Below are 16,482 nucleotides of genomic sequence, written 5' to 3'. Positions count from 1 at the left end.
GACATCAGTTGGTAGAAGCTTGGCCTGGGTCTCCTCGGACACACGCTGATCCAATTATTACTGGATGGATAGGCCAGGCAATCCCAGTGTTTCCCAGCTCTAAGGTGCTCAAGTGGTCCTCCGCATCAGGCACACACCTCATACGCACAAAGGATCCCCATGCTATTTTGGTGGACATACACGCTGCCTGCCCGGTGAGTCAACAAAGACGAGAAAGAAGCCAAGAAGTGACTTCCACTCAGTCAGCAGAGTTGCAGAGAGTGAACCGGAAACCCAGAGCTTAGCCAGGGTAAGAGACTTTCCCCTACGCACTCGGCTGTCTCCACAAAACTCCTAATCACATGCCAGAATTAGTCACGGACATATACACTCTGGAAATTATTAACAGGAATGCAGAACAATCAACTGATGGAAGACCTTGGGATGCTGCTTTCACCCACCAAACATGCACTAATTTTCCATGTGCTAGAAAACCATTGATACCATTTGTAGTGAATGTGTGTGTGAGTGTGGATGTGTGTATTTTCTAAGAGCCCCTTCATTAAACAACACACGAGAATGAGGCACACTCCAAACAAGGCCACAAGTCCATACAGAGGCTCTTACCCAACACTCACTGTGTAGTGAGCCTCTGCAGAGCTGTTATATTCTCTTTTATTCTCTTCCACACACACACACACACACACACACAAACACACCCTGCGTGCCAAATTAACGGCTGTCTCGGGTAGGGCGAGTACAATGGCCTGTCCTCTGTTCATGTGATGAACTCTGCTGTGGATGTTGAAGTCACCTACTAGCATTCATACGCCACAGAAACAGACAAATGGCAAACAGTAGGCAGGAAGAAGATGTCACTGCTGTGTTTTGGTGGAAGAACGCTCATAAAAAGGTGATGGAGCAAATGAGAGTTAGTTGTGTCTGTCATGTGTCATGTCAGGCCCTCCCTTATGCAGATGTACCATTCATCTGTGTCATAGAACGATAATGACTCTCAGCGCAGAGAGCCTCGTGAAGCACTCGAAGAGTAAAGCTCTACTGTCCACACAGTCAGCTTGTCTGTACTCTTCACTGTTTCTATTTGTCTGTCTGTCTTGTCTCTACACTTCCCTGTCTGTTTGTCTGCCTCTCTGTCTCTACGCTCTCCTGTTTTTGTCTTTTTTTCGCCCTTGTTTTTGTTTCTCTATTTCCCTGTTTACCTGTGTCTGTCTTGTCTGTTTTTGTCTCCATTGCTCAGTTTCTGTCTGCTTGCTGTCTCTCTTCATCTATATGAAAAACACAACACTTTATTCAATGACAAACCTGATTGTTTTCACTTCCTGGAAAACAGTACATCTTTCAAGTTTTTCCTAATGGTGTGCCAATTGTGTTTTGCCTATTGTGCACACTTTTATATTTTATTAAAACAAATCTGGGAATTGATCTGCCTTTTCTTTTTATGTTGAAAGAATTGTGGAAATTAGATTAAATAATCAAAAATCCTTGTGATAATCTTGTTATAAAAATACAATTTGCTGGACAAAACATTCATTTGTTTTTTTTGTCAATTTCCTAGATGATGCATAATCAGCCACTCATTTGTGCTTACTCTTAATTTTTTTTCTCAATTTCTATAACTGAAAGATTTTCAGAGCCAAGCTTGTCACAAGGGGACATTGTTTACTGTAAACTGCGATGTGAGGTGGCTTCTTGCAGCAGGCAACACAACAACTTTTGGGTGTGCTGATATGAGGAGTGGATATCAGTTTAAACTAGTATAACCAGTGCTGCTATTAAAACCCTGGGCACCCTTTTGGTCCTTTTTGGGCGTTATGCATTGTGTAGTTTGTCTGTGGTGAAAAATATGTGTGTGTGAGAGTGATAAAGGGTCTCATCCAGTCCCGGACAGCTCTCTGTGTTTCCCAGGCGAGCAGCATATGCTAGCAGTTGTCCAGTGTGAGTGGACAGCCTGTATGACATGAAAAGTGAAGGGAGAAGAGAAACTGAGGTTTCAGCTTGAGGGGACGTGGGGGATAGCACATAGCCCTGGGGAGGTTTAACGATGTACAATGCAAGTGAGTGTGTGTGTGTCTGTCTGCCTGAGGTGAACTAAGAGATCTTGACGCTGATGTGTTCTGATGGACTCTCACACAGACACAGACCCTGCCTGTGACTCACAGACGAGATGCACGTATTCCCTGTGGGACAGCCCGAGGAATGAACACACACACACACACACACACACACACACACACACACACACACACACACACACACAGTCCCAGACATTTATATGCTTGCCAGGTTGGATATCTGCAGGAGCCACTCATGGATCTTGTTCGAGCAGGAGAGAGGGATTCGAAGGGGGAGTGTGGGATTGTCGGGATGTTTGACTGCAAGTCTTTAGAGACTGAAGCTCCACTTGAAACATCTCATTGTGTCATTTTTTTCTGCAGTGAATTTCTCTGTTGAAAATCTGATTTGGAGTTCTTGGGATTTCTTGCTCACCTCTGGCTCACCCTCACATTGGCATAAATGTGTATAAGCACAATGTTCTGTTCTGTTACTGCCTATAGTGTCATCCATGAATAGTCCTTATTGAGCGGCTGTGGGAGTGTGAGTTTTCTGGATGCATGGCTGACTTCTCTCAGGGCACTTAACGTGAAAGTTTAGGATAGCGACCGCAGGGTGCAGGCTTTATAAAGATGGATGATGAGGTTAGATGAGGAGAGCAAGGCGGCACTCGAGTCTTAGCTCTGAGCCAAAGACTTTGCCTCATTCTCTCCCTGACTCACTGCACATAATCAGATATTAAAACACGAGTAAAACACTTACATTAGCCATCGCTTCGCTGTGGATGAGGATGCTCGCATGCGTACATCGAATGTGTGTCGAAATGTGTGTGTACAAGATAGAAACAAACACACAATCTTGCAGACACAGAAAGAGCCAATGGGTTAATATGAGCTGTGTGTGATGCCAACCGTATGCTCGTTATAATAGTGCTTGGAGCCTCCAAGTGACAGATATCACACACACACACACACACACACGATGATCAGTAGGTCATTTTGAGATCAAAGCATTCATCACAAGTGACTGCCCATTTATTAGGAGAAACAGAAAATGACCTCGTTATCAGTGAAATTCTGTCAGCCAGCTGTTAGACACTGCATTTCCTTCTCTGTGGACTTGAATCCATTGATTTCTTTGATTGTCTGAAGTAATGATGTCTGTGCTTAAGAAGCTGGTAAGAAGAAAGAAGCAGCAGCGCAGTGTGAACTTACTTGGTACAGAGATAGTAGCAGGTTGCACTTGGACAGATATTAATGTTTGCACTGTGTCAGATGGAGAAACAGAAATTTACAAGGGCTGGGGCCAGAAATGACCTTGAAGGTTCTTGATGTGACCGTGAACTTATAGCAGCAATTTAGGAGTTTTGCTTTCACCCTGCTCACAAGTTTTCAGTAAGCTGCCAGCTATTCATTCTTGAATGCATCTATTGTCCCTCATGGGCTACTGTAGGTGAGTTGTGGGAACTGGTGACAGAGGGATTGTTTCCAGTGCATTCTTGGTGTGAAAAAATTATCTGATGATGTTTTTTTTTTATTAAAAAGAAAGGAAAAGGCAGTCTAAAGTAGAGTTGTAGAATATGTTGCCACCACAAAGCCAGCAGTAGGAGAAAATGGCAAAAAAAACGGCGCCATTAAACAAAAAAAAAAGGACCTCAAGGGCACAATTCCCTTCTGCTGCGTTTCCAGCAGTGGGAAACATGAATGTGTGGTATATTATGATTTAAAACAAATTGAATTGGACTAATGGACTGTTTGTTTGCCAACGTGCAGTAAAATGTATTATGTATTTGGTCTGACTCTGGCATCTTATAGATATGTGTGTGTGTGTGTGTGGTGTCCTGCATATCTTGATTAATCTCCCTTGAGCCCTGTGTATGTGAGAGATGTGGAATATGTGTTACATGTTCTTTCTCTCTCTTCTAACACCCCGCAAGGTGTACCTCTGTGCCGTTTCTGACATAATGTTAATATCAGTTCCTACCTGCCTGGAGAATCTGATCTGCTTCTATTGTCTCAGCTGCTATGACCAAAATTGTAATAGATAGGAGAGATACACACTGATAAACAGATAAAGAAACAGGAGCAAAGCTGATCCAAACCACGTGTGAAAGGATAATTCTGGTTCATTAAAACTTTCATAGTTTTGGACAGCAATTCTATCAATAATAATTGTACTTGTTGCAGCCCTGTCTCACTGCTGCTGACTGCAGCGTGCTCGCTCAATACTGGAGCAATTTCAAAAAAGGTTGTTCCTATTAGTGACATAGACACAAAATCATGATAAAATAAGGTCCACGTTGAAAAATATATAAATAGAATAGAAATAGAAGCTACCCTTTAATGTTGTGCAAAAGCGAATGCTGCCAACCTCTACTATGCATAACTCCAAAACCCTTCATCCATAGCGATTATATTATCTTTCTGATTTTAGTTATTCATTTAATTACTAATCATTAGGGAGCCCTGTTCTTTCTTTCTTCCCCCCCCCCCCCTGCTAATTGACCTGAAACTTTGGCAGCTTTGTTGAGCTGTCCTGGGATATTCTTCTACTACACATGTAAAATGTTTATACCTCATAATTCGCTGCATGGAACCGTACAAAATTTGGTTTGTGCGATCTAGAGTCACTAATCAGTTGATGTATAAAATTTGGTAATGATTGCTCAAAGTGGGCATGGATTATTACAACAATTGTAAATTTCTAGACATTTCTCATTCCAAACTTCAAAAAATCTTTCAGCACATTCACTGATTTGTGACAGACGTTTGCCTCACTGCAACCTATGGTCAATTCAGAATTCAGTCATTCTATATTTTTCAGAATATGCTAAATCAACCAAAATAATTTACAACACACCCAAAACCAGCAGAATGATGTGTGATTTTTTTCAGAAGCATTTTAAGTTTAAACTGACAGAAATATTCAGATCTGGCACATGTGACGTCACTACCTCAACTTGTGAGAAGGTGTGTGGAAGCCTCTCACCTGTAGCTCAGTCAGTGTGTCACCTGCTCTAGAGCTCTGAAGTTCCAGGGTTCAAATCCCCAGGCGACCAACTCAGACTTGCTTACAATGAGGTTGTTCAGAGCATAGTGACTCTAAGTTCTCTGTTTTATTTGGATCCCGTGACATTTTCTTCTTTTTTCTCTGCTTAAAAGTGTTTGTGCAGCTTAAACTTTAAACCTTGGAAACACAAAATGTTGCAGGTGGGTTGAACATGTCACCCAGTAGTCAGGTACACATCTCTCTGATCTCAAGGTGATGCTGTAAAAATCAAGTTTTATGTTGCCCAATTATCTCAAAGTCCAAATTCTTTCATCACCTTAATCTCTTAAGTCATTTGTTTCTGATCTTCTCCTCTGAAAATGTCAAATATTGCATTTTTCAGGACTTGCTTGGATCCCGATCATTGCCTCTCACGGCTTTATTTAATAATTAATCAGTTCCAAGTTGATAGTTTAATATATTAAATGAGAAGAATCAATTAATTAGCCTTAATATTCCTTTCCTCAAGTGCCCTGTGGTAAATGTTTATAAATATTGCTTATTTCTGAATGTCCAAAAATAATAATCCTGCTGCACCTCAATCTTCAGGTAGACGTTACTGAGCTAGCAAATGTAAAAACAACCGCTTTAAACTTTTAATGTACCACTATGTTTTTGTTTGCTACATATTGCAGCTGTGTGTAGCACTATTGCCAAAGCCAAATTTCTCATTGGGCACAATAAAGTATATTTATCTCACCTTATGCTAAACTAACCATGAAAACAGTTAATACAATGTCTTCTGTGTCTCTGGAGGAGACTAAGAAAATCTTAGCTTGGCTTGGAAACTGAGCTTTCTACTTTTGTATTAAAATTGTTTTTAACATTAAAGCCCAAGTTAGAAACTAGCACCATGGAGTTTGATAGATATATATGTTTACCAGCCTTGAAGGGTGTAATGAAAGACACTACAGAACTGCATTACACAGTTGATAAAGCTATTACTGTAACGTTGCAGTGGGAGTTTACCTGAGTTTCCAGCTCTGTCTGTTCTCCCTGTCTGTCTAAAGCCGCTGTCACTCCTTTTTTTCACCTTTTTTCGGGAATATTGAGCCGATATGTGGCTCGCTGCGCTGAATGAAAGGTACGGCGGCGGTGTTGATCTGCCTCTGAGACGGGAACATCGAAGTAACAGAGCCTTAACATGTCTGGAGAAAAGCCACAGCCTGCATGCTGGTGTTCCTGCATTTATTGCGGGACTTCTGTATGAAAGTGGTTGTGTTTCGGCTTATGCTCGCTCATGAGTTCAAGCGAGCATGCGTACGAGCACACACCTGGTTACAATCTTAGAACCGCACCGCTAGTGGCCACTGGAAACTCCATAATGCCTCTTTAACTGCTGAGATCTGGGAACACGGTGCCATCACTAAAAAGATGAGCAAGAAAACATTCATTACAGTATATAGACCAGCTTTCTGGTTCAACTTTGCCCGTCTTTGACCTACCATACTTGCCATAGCACCGTTTTCCTGTGCAATGTGACATTTTGGGTGTGCTCACTTTCAGTTTCACCTCTAAATAAAGTGGTTTAGATAATCTGGCTAAGCTGTTGGCTTGTTCATAACCCTTCTGATCTTCTGAAAGTTTTTCTTGTCTTGGCAAACTTTTCTGTAGTGATACTGTTGTGTGCTCAGATCTCAACAATTACTTTGGTGTTTAAAATCATCATATTCACAGAAGCGACCACAGCTACAAAAACAAGACGAAAATTAAGTTTTAATAAACTGGAATCAACCTTTACGTCATGGCTTTGTAGCTCAGCCTTATATGCCTGTATAAACACTTGTCTGTCTCTGATGTCAACACGCTGTAAATGGGTTTTGAACTAATACCTGTGATGGTAACATGGACAAAGAAAGACTGTGAGTATTGGTAGTCTGTCACTAGTCTGACAGATTCAGCCTCTGTCCCTCTTTTTCCTCTGCATTCCTTTCATCTGTGAGCCGTTTTCTTTTTTCCTCTGCATGACTTCATCAGCGTAATGGCAAATCATAGATTTTGTTTTATTGTACTTAAGACAGTTTTTAGGCAGTTGTCTGCAACACTTGTCTATAGTGAGGAGTAAACCTGACCACTTAGGTATCTGAGGAATCCAAAGCATCATCACGTTCTGGTCTGATAACACTGGAACAACCTGATTCCTATCACCTGCGATGTTATAACGGTCTCTGTCTATGAGTGTGTTTTCGTGTGTGTTTGGATGTGTGGGAGTGAGATGTGTTGTGTCCTCATACCATAATAGGCTTCTCCGAATAACTGTCCCATAATTCTAGTCTCATGAATAGATACAGCCGGCTCTGGCCTCAAAAGGAAGAGAGAGAGAGGGGGAGATAGTTGCTGTAACTCTCACTTTCACTCTCTCTGTTTCAAACACACACACAAACACACACACACACACACACACACACACACATACACACTGGCTGGACTCTAATTCACCCTCTATGGCAGACAGCAAGGTTTCCGGAAGGAATTCCAGGCATCCCGGGAACTATCTTCCTGATTCCTGAATGCTTAGTATTATGCTCATCCTGTCTAGATCCTCAGCCAACAAACACACTTACACACACGCTGTCCAACAGGCCCAGATATCCACTTGGACGAGCTGAATTTACGTTGTGACTGAGCAGCAGGGAATGCTGCTGTAATCCCTGCCGTACCGAACCACGAGGGAGGAATTCCATCGGTGATGCTGAGCTGGCAAATGCGGGAATACCACAGAGGCAACACATTTGCACAATATGTTCAGGAGAGATTAGAGGAAGAAAGACTGAGAGAGACATAAGGAGAGAGCGAGATAGATAACCGGTTGAAATGAGTCTCTCTTACCTTAAATATGTGCTGTTGACATGAGAGGTGGGCTTTCACCACAGCTCCTTTTACCATCACGCTGCTCTCATACCTGTCTGTGTCAGACCCACAGGCTCAGGGGTAAATTTTGCAACTGATGATGAGGGTAAAGTGAGGGTCTGCACTCTACTGTTTTTGTGCAACGCGGAGTCAGCTGGTAAAAAGACAAGGAGCTGCAGTGGTCTTCCTTCGACAGGTGTGCAGCTGTTATACATTGCAAAATGTGATTGTTGAATGTCTCATTCCAAAATCATGGGTATTAATATAATGCTAGTCACAAGAGAATCAATGGGGTCAGCCTCCGATATTTGATGATTAGGCTTTGCAGTCGATATTCCATGTCATCCTAAAGGTGTTTTTGCGGTTGAGGACCACACTCTTTGTGGACCTAGCTTGTGTCTAAAATATGACTGCTGTAACATTGAACCAGAAATAACGGGATTAGCCCAAACAATGGGTCAACAAACATCAAACTGTCCCATACAAAAGGGGTCATACTTTAACACCCCTCATACGTTTTATGTATGTATATTTAAGTAGGTGTACTTTTGGCCATATAGTTTAGATTTGCGTGTTTGAGTACAAACTTGTGACAAGTTAATGGAAAAAAAACAATAGAAGTACAATAGAAACATTGAAAAATGCAGATGCTTCCATGCAGCGTACGAGGGATCCCTGAATGGTTTGATGAGTATGAAAAAGATATGAATATTCCGCCCTTTGCAGTCACCACATCTCCACCCAATTGAACACCATGGCATATCATGCAAGCGTTTACTGCGTTTTTCACACATTGCTAATCTGTCTGAGCACGGCCTTAGACAGCGCTCCCTTCCGCCATCATCAAAACACCGCAAGAGGGAACATATTTTAGAAGAGAGTTGTTCTTCTCTCCAGTAGAGCTTTGGGGACTTGTAGAGTTTCTTCCAAGGAGCACCGAAGCTGTGTTTGTGGAATATGATTTTTGCTTCAATTTATCACCGGTCTTTATGTGTACACTGCATTTTTCATGTGTTCATTCTGTTGTGGCCGCTGAGTTTCGGCGTTTTGAGTGTGAACCATCTGAACATAATCAGAAATATTTCACACTCATTGCCAATTCCCACTTGTTCTTTCACTCAAATTTGAGATCTCGCACTCCATAGTGGTCGACGGGTGAGTGAGTGCTTTGGAGTGTGTGTGAGTGTGGAGCCGGTGGAGTGCTGTGTCCATGACAGACTCTTCTTTCCCCACTCAGCGGGAAGCGAAGAGTGGGCTGCTGTGGAATTGAGAACCCTCATCCCCTTCACTACAGTGGGAGTGAACCACCGGGTCCGCGCTAAGTGCTGCTGGGCACTATTACTGTGAAAAGGACCCCTCTCTAGGGTGTCCTTTCAAGTGTCTGCTGAACGGGACACTACTGAGAGCCACGGCCAACTAGTGTCTGTGTGTGTCTGCATGTGTGGGCCAGTGTACTCGCTTGTATAATGTGTTGCCTGGAAGGTTTGTGCAGCTGAAACCAGATCAGGTATGTGTGACAGCCACCGCGTGAGTGTGCTTTTTTAGAGCAGCGCCTGTGTGTGCCAGGTTACAGTATTAATAGATGGCAGTGTTTGTACAGGCCACTAATAGCTTCATGTCTGATATTAGTGGATCAGTTTCCATCACACTGTGTGGCGTAGAAGCGCCTGATTCAGCAGGTGTCCCCCCTGAATGTCCTCGATGTTCTTTGGCTCCTTGGAAAGTGTCTGAGTGTCCTGGGGAGGGTTTGCCTTGTGATGTGGCCTAGTCGCTGACCTGCCAGGGGTCACACTCACACATAATATGTGAAACTAGGGCAGTTATATTTTTGCAGTCAAAGGGATGAGGCTGAGGGCTCTGGAGTGGCTGGAGAGCCTTGCAAGCATTTGCTTATAAAGCAATTTACTCATTGGTTTTTCATCTATTTATCTTTTTATCATTAAGAGATAAAATTATAAAGGGATACACACAACTAGTAAATGGATAAATAAAAGTGTCAGCTGTTGAATTAAGTACTTAAATTCAAAATAACAATATACTTTTAAATAAAATTTGCCGTCCCATTCTTTATTTCTTATATAAAAAAACAAAAAACACATCCATAACTGAGTCAAAAAATAAAAAAACAAATAACAAGACTTAAAGTTACATGAAAGATTAATGCAAAAGGGATATTTTAAATTAATTATTTTTTCCAATTAAAATAGTTATCAATTGGCTCTCCATTTGCCACCTCTATTATCACTGATGTGGAACTCTGGGACCTTGTTGTGGCAAAGCTTTGCTAGTCCACTGTGAGAGCTCTCATTTGGTCTCATCTGTGCTTGCTGGCAACATGCACCCTTGAAACCTTCAGGATGGCAGTGATTAATTTGTGGCCGAGGTGTTTTTGGAGTAGAAGCTAATAGAGCGGGAAAGGGAGCGTGGCGTTAGTAGACAAAGCTAATTAAGTGCGTCTTGGGCTGAGCCTTTTTTCGATTGGTAAAACATGGATGTGAATGGTTTGAATCCCAGTGTGGGTGTTCTTGATGGAGATGTAAGTACTCATGGTGCTTTCATTGCATAGTTAGATAAACATTTGCCAGCTGTTTACTCTCAAATCCCAACTTTCAAGTTTTCTAAAGAATTTAAAATGCCTTTATATATTTTATAGTTTCGGTAACACCATTTTTTTTACAGCTGGAGAGCGAAAACAACACGTTTTTCCTTGTTAGGTCTTCATTAGCATTGTTGTTCTCCACTGTAACTGGTTTTGTAAAGAAGTCATCAATTTAAGGCTCATAGAGTTTCATCTCATCCCATTCAGGACTATGTAGTGTTTATTTAAGCTATACAGCTATATATAAAACGTAAAGTTTTATAATGCCAGATCTATAAATTGTAGTAGTGTGACGGGATCTCGCGCCACAAGATCTTGCGAAATTAAATTGTGAAGAGAATTCTCGTCAGGTAAAAAGCTGTATCGCGAGACTCACACAAATGACATATTTCACATGCTGTCAAGCCACATATTAATTTTCTCACGCAGTGAAATACAAATGTATAACTGATAGACTCACGGAACGAATCAACTCCGCCCAGCTGATTGACTACAGATTACGCCGTGAGGGTAATCAGCTGAACCTGCTTACGTTAATGTTGTTTTTATACAGTCAATGATCCAGATAGCTGTGACGAGTGGTAACGTAGCTGGTGGAGTTTTGCAACATAAAAACTGAAGCGCAGCCTGCTCTGTTTGGGACTGTGAGCTGCACTGGAAGTTAACATGCGCGAATTTGTGGTGAGATTTCTGCCTGATCAGAAGTGTTTCATTAACTTTCTGTTTCACATGCAACATGCAGTCCCAAACTGCATTGGTCAAACAGTCTGAAGGGGATAACGTTACTACCAGCGGATCAAAACATAATGCACAGCAGAGTAAAGGGCAGGTAGACTTCTCATTAAATAATTACATTAGTCTAGTAATATTCAGACTTTTTTCTGTCAGATAACACGGACATGTTGGAGAAATTCTGAATGTGCAGAAAGTTTTGACCATGAGCAGAAAATCTGCTAAAACACAGGAGCTATTAAAGTCCAGGAGTTTATAACTAAATTAAAATTAAATAATTTATGATTATGGTGAAAAGGTGCCACAGTCACATTTACTTCCCCAAACAAAGACACAAATAGGAGGGAAGACTAAATCATGAATCAGCAGGGATAATAAAATAAATAAGTTGATCTACAGGATAAACAGATCTGATACAGAATAACTGAGAGCTGCACTGACTTATATTCTGTTATATTTAGGCTATAGATTTTGAATTGTCACTTGCCACCTGAATTTTGTGTTTCTCTTTATATAAATAAAATTAAAAAAACACCATAAACTGGTGCAGAAAAAATCTTCAGAATGCAGGAAATAAAGTGGTTAATGCTTAAAATTTCATATAATTCAGCATTAAAGATTTCTTAAAAATAGTGTTAAAATCTCGTCTCGTCTCAATCTCGTGAACCCAATCACGTGTCATGGGTTAAGTGTCTCATCACACCCCTAATAAATTGACATAATAAAATGTTCAGCTGACAGTGATGACAAGTTAGCGGTCAAAGTTATGGTGAAACTAGATATGGATCCTGAACTACTTCCAGTCGCTGATCCGGGATCTTGTTGCAGTACTGTATGGGGAGGGTTAGGGAGGGTCCGTAAGTAACTATGTAAGAACAGAAAGTCTCCTCTTCAGAGGAGTTATGAGGAGTTTGACGAGTTTAATCTGGGTCTTGTAATTTGTGAGAGGATGATGTTTCTGTGTTGTAAAATGACAGGTGGTGTGATGACTTTCAAGGCACATATGTGTGTGCGTGCTCATATACACATGGGTGTTACACAAGCCCATAATTACACTGTCAGGCTGAGTGGAATAATACATCACACATGAATACAGTATGTGGGTACATACACACTTAAACAGCATCATGAGTTGGCAGTGGGCTCCTTTTCCACCTTAGGTCAGGCTTAGTTCATACACAAAGAGTGAGTGAGGGTGTGTGTGTGTGTGTGTGTGTGTGTGTGTGTGTGTGTGGTAACCCTGCTCCAGTTTTATTTTTAAAGTGAGCCCAGACAAAGGCCTCCAGTCAGACTGCTCTGAGAACAGGACCTTGGGAACATGACCAGAAGCTGTTGCGTCACATAGTGTGTGTATGTGAGAAAAAGAGAGAGACTGTGTATCCGACTTGTATCTTGTAAAGAAGTCGCTTGTTCAAGCTGAAAAGGAACAAAAAGGAAAAAGCTCTTGAAAATCCTTGCCAGATGTGCAAGAGCAAAAACACACACACACACACACACACACACACACACACACACACACACACACACACACACCGACACTGTGCCCTTGAAAGTTGGCCTAGCAGACTTCTGAATGTCAAGGGACGTCACTGTGTGATGTCATAGGAAGGATTTTATATGTGATTGGAGAAATTCACACACTCACACACACACATATACACACACACACACACACACACACACACACACACACACACACACACACACACACACACACACACACACATTGTTAAAGCACAACTGGCACGATGGTTAGAGTTTGCCTACACTCACACCACACCACACCCAGCTAAGCACTTTCTCAACAGGTTCGTGGCAAAGAAAAGAAAAGAGAGGGGAGGGAAGAAGATGGAAGGGAGGAGATAAGAGGAGAGTGTGTGGAGAAGGGTTTATAAACTATTAGAAAAACAAGGAGAGGAGGGGAAACGAGGGGTGATGAGTGGAAAGGAAGCAAAGGAGAAAGAGAGGAGAGGGAACGAGGAGAGGAAATAAGAGGAGAGGAGGCAAAGGGGTAGAAGAAGAGAAGAGGAGAGGAGTGGAAACAAGGGGAGATGAGGCAAGGGGGGAGGGGAGGAAACAAAAAGAAGAAAAGGGCGTAGTGAGGAGAGGAGAATCCATGAGGCAAGAAGATAGAAAGGGGGGAGATGAGAGGGTTCACTTGTACACTGGAAGCTTCCCAAACCTGCAGACACCAGAGGAATCGGGAAAGCCTGGCCTCAGTAACATGACATCACACACACACTCACACACACTCACACACACTTAAGAGTAATCTGTCCCATAACTACACCACTGCCAGCCCCTGTCTTTCTTCCTCCCTTTCTTCCTGTGTTTTCGGGTCCTTTTTTTCCAGCGCTCATGACGCACTCTGGCATAATGAAACTGTTAAGAGGAGTCCAGTGGAGGCTGGGGCTAAGACCAGGAGGGGGTGGGGGGTGTAAAGTGACACCACACCAGGGCTCTGTATTTACAACGCGCCTCTTTAGCACACAGCCTATTTATAGCTGCCAGATCTTTTCTCAGCTACACCGCACACCGTTGCACCGTAACAAACACAGGCATCAGATGGCACCGGTGGATTTACACTGCACCGCCCTGCCAAAGGGAGCACGCCTTATCCTCTAGCATGTTCCTGTACAAACCGAAGCTCACACCGCTCCAGCCGCCCTCCACCCCTTTACACTTTCACATTCAGGACATTCCCTCCTCGCCGCTCTGTATGCTTTAAGTCTTTTCTTTCCTTGTCTATATCACGGATCTGTCTGTTTTTAACATGAAACGAGAGAAGAGGGACTTAACCCCATTTCTGTCATGGCTTGAGTGAGCTATTAGACAGGACAAAATGACAGGAAAAACAGGAAAAGTAATTGGAGGGGTTTAAATGTGGTTAAGGATTTCACATGTTCATTGTCAGCATTATTATTTTTATTTTTTTAGTTTGTACATGCACAAACACGCACACCTGACTCTCAGATTTCTGAGACAGGAGAGGCTTTCAGTTATAGCATCGTGACTGCCCCCTCTGGACTGTTTTACTGTGTCTCTGTTTCTGTCTCTTAGTGCACAACATCGCTAACATATACACACACACACACACACACACACACACATACACATACACATACACGCACAGTTAATAAACTAAGTTACGCATTTGATCACATTTGTTCACATTTGTTCATGAAAGGAAGCCAAAAACCAACTATTTTTTTGAGAACACACGCGATAACTATACACTGCGCCCAGAGACACATTTTCATATCCAATTCTGACGTCCTGAGCTCAGTGTCTTGATCAGCCTGCAGCCTTAGGGGATATACTACAATTAAGTTTCCTTCACGCCATTACTGTACAAAACCCCATCGTGCTCTTCATGTGAGAATATTCAACATTTTTTCCTCTCAAAAAATGATTTTTTGCATCAGTAAGGTATTTTCACACTGAGCCTTTTGTAATCTCCATGCCTGCGGCTCACAGAAATTCACTGCTCCTTACTGAAACACTGGCTCTGTTTTCGGGATTTGTTGTGTTTGTGTTGTTATCGGAGGGAATAAACAAGGTTAATATAATGGATTGAAATGGATTTCTTTCGCCTAAAGATTTCCTTCTTTATCCAGAGTGATTAGTATATAGATAACCAGAACAACATTCAAACTGTTTAAAAACAGACAAAGCTTTATATGTTTATATTGAAGAAAAACATGAAGTTGTGTGAGGGTTATCACTGGTATCTTACAGCAATGGTTTCATTCACGAAAGATCTCTAATTGTTAGTGTTTCAGCTAAGGCTAATTAGCCAACTGGACAAACTGGGCCCCAAAAGCCACTTTTTCACTGCATGTCAATATATATGTAATCAATTATAGCAATTGGTTGTCAGCAGTAAATCAGAGACACAAAGCACACATCATATAAATACAAATGGTTAAAAACAGAGTGCACAAATTAAAACAATTTGATAATAATTTAAATGATGGATTTGCCAAAATCACCTCTATAAAGGAAGCTGGCTCATAGAGCGTACTGGTTGTGACAACACTTTAGGCTATTATCTTCATATCTTTATTGTAAATTAATTATTTGAGACTTTGCTTTGATTGTGAGAGCAAGAACAGGAGGGAGTGAGATTTTTTTGTGTTACCTGTGTCTCTCTCCCCTTAGGGATGTGACAGGGAACTGTGTTGACAGTTGGAGGCTACTAAACCATAGTACAGGTAGATGCTGTTGTGTTCAGTGGCTGCACTTGTGGGAGATCTGTAGCGAGGCTCCTCTGAACCCTGAACTAGCACTGTTTATTGGGCCTGTCGCCATTAATCAGGCAGCTGTAGACGCAACCGAGGCGTTATAGGCATCAGAGTGTTGCAGGGGCTGCGTATGTGGATGCTGCAGTGTGAGTTCAGGTGTGTGTTTACTCAACAGCGTGCTAACGTCAGTCAAGGAAATCGATGTTTATCCTCACATGTGTCAAGAGAGAAGCATAGGAGTGTATGTACACCACTTTGCTTTGCCATCATCTCACCACTGTCCCCAAACACACACAGATACACACATACAGAGACCAATGTGTCCTGACTCAGCCTTCATTGAGCCAGTGTTTGTTAGTATATCCACCAGCTGGCCAGTACGACCAGGATAGGCTCTCCATTGCAATTTCTATGGTGGGCGGTGTGAGAGCGTCACTACTGCTTCCTGCTACACTCATACACACACACACACACACAGTCATACAGACGCAACATGATTTTAGTAACTATGTAGAACAATGTGGCACACAGAGAGAACAGCATCACAATACATCCGCTAATAACATGCTGTAGTCAGGATCGTCCCCGCTCTGCCCCCTCGTCCTTTGGGGGGAGGTTTGTGGCCACTTTCCCAGCTCTCCCTCGGGAGCCCGTTCCAGCTGCTGCAGCTCCAAACGGTCCCACTCCTAACCCGACATCACTGACCACAGCCGCAGCCTGTGTGCTGACATCACTGTCCAGGCGTCCACGCACAGGCAGCCCAGACTAGTACATACGCACGCCTGCAGAGACGTCACAGCCACGACAACTGACACGTGGATGTCTCAGTGGAAGTTGTAGTTCCCAGGTCTTCTGAGTTGTAGTTCCCAAAGTTTAGGCGTGATGGGTACTATTTACAAGTTTCTGTGAAACGCCAGAGATGGGGACGAGTCCGACTTAAGTCGCACACACAGTGAC

This window comes from Micropterus dolomieu, linkage group LG03 (genome assembly GCF_021292245.1).
Source record: "Micropterus dolomieu isolate WLL.071019.BEF.003 ecotype Adirondacks linkage group LG03, ASM2129224v1, whole genome shotgun sequence".
NCBI classification, from domain to species: domain Eukaryota; kingdom Metazoa; phylum Chordata; class Actinopteri; order Centrarchiformes; family Centrarchidae; genus Micropterus; species Micropterus dolomieu.
This window is presented reverse-complemented; position numbering follows the sequence as displayed.